The sequence below is a fragment of the Meleagris gallopavo genome, chromosome 7, assembly GCF_000146605.3.
Source record: "Meleagris gallopavo isolate NT-WF06-2002-E0010 breed Aviagen turkey brand Nicholas breeding stock chromosome 7, Turkey_5.1, whole genome shotgun sequence".
NCBI lineage: Eukaryota > Metazoa > Chordata > Aves > Galliformes > Phasianidae > Meleagris > Meleagris gallopavo.
The window spans coordinates 14317872-14318805 of NC_015017.2; the positions used below are offsets into that span (position 1 = coordinate 14317872).

Here is a 934-nt window from a genome sequence, read left to right on the forward strand (position 1 = left end):
CGCCTAACGCCGGCTGCCGAGGTAAGGGCGGGCGCGGTGGGGACCTTGCTCAATGTCACGGCGGGATGGGGATGGGGCTGCTGCGGGCGGAGCGCAGCGCAGCGCAGGTGAGGAGCGGGGGCCGGCCGGGCTTCCCCGCTCCTCCGCGGCGTTTCCCGCAACCACGAGTCTGAGCGGGGAGAGCGCGAGGCGAGCCCTAAGTAGGTCAGCGCTGAGCGCGTGGCGGTTCCGCGTCTCGGGGTGCGGGCTGTGCCGTGCCCGGGGCGGGACGGAGATCCGCTATCCTCGCTCGCGTAGTTCAGTGGGCAGGCGGACTTCTTTAGCGAAGACGGAACTGACCTCTGTCAAGGAGCCGTCCCGGTGAGCTAGCGGCCGGTGCGGGCTTTCGGCAGCACAGGTGTCTCCGTCGCGAGCCCCGCGGTGCCGGGTGGGTGCGCGCACAGCCGCGAGCGCCCTCGTGCCGGGGAAGCGGCAGAACTTTCCTGCCCACGCGGCAGTGCTGCGGGATGAGCGCCTCGCGGGGCTCGATGTGGGCACGAGGTTTTAGCTTTGAGCACGAGCTGCGTGAGGAAGCCGGGACGTTAGGTAGTTCTAAAGCTCTGCAAAGTTGAAATACATCTTAAAAGTGAGCGTCTAACTGCAGCAAGCAGCTGCTTACTGGGAAAGAGGTAGCAGAAATAGTATTGCTTGCATCCTCTTTGCTGCCGTATCAGTGATGTCTTGTGCAAGGTGTAAAACCAGCCCTGTTACTGTCCAGAACCCGCACGTTTTCATGCCTGAATGCAACACGACTCAGCAGTGCAGTAGCTGCACCAGAAGGCCACATGTCACTGTGCTCACGGTGCGAGCACGGACCTGAGGGCGGCTGGCACTGGCACGCGGGGTGTGCGCTCCGCTGTGCGGGGCAGCGCCGCGCGCCTCAGCAAGCGGCAGC

The 934-nt window shown here is 65.1% G+C and overlaps 1 protein-coding gene across 1 annotated transcript in view; it reads left to right on the top strand.

Annotated features, from left to right (window-relative positions):
* The first annotated feature begins 6 nt into the window (after nucleotides 1-6).
* ZNF385B (zinc finger protein 385B) overlaps nucleotides 7-934 on the top strand; it is a 153627-nt gene continuing 152699 nt past the window's right edge. The window contains exon 1 of the mRNA XM_010713539.2: nucleotides 7-21. The gene's annotated coding sequence lies outside the window, so the exon portion shown is untranslated. The remainder of the gene's footprint in view (nucleotides 22-934) is intronic.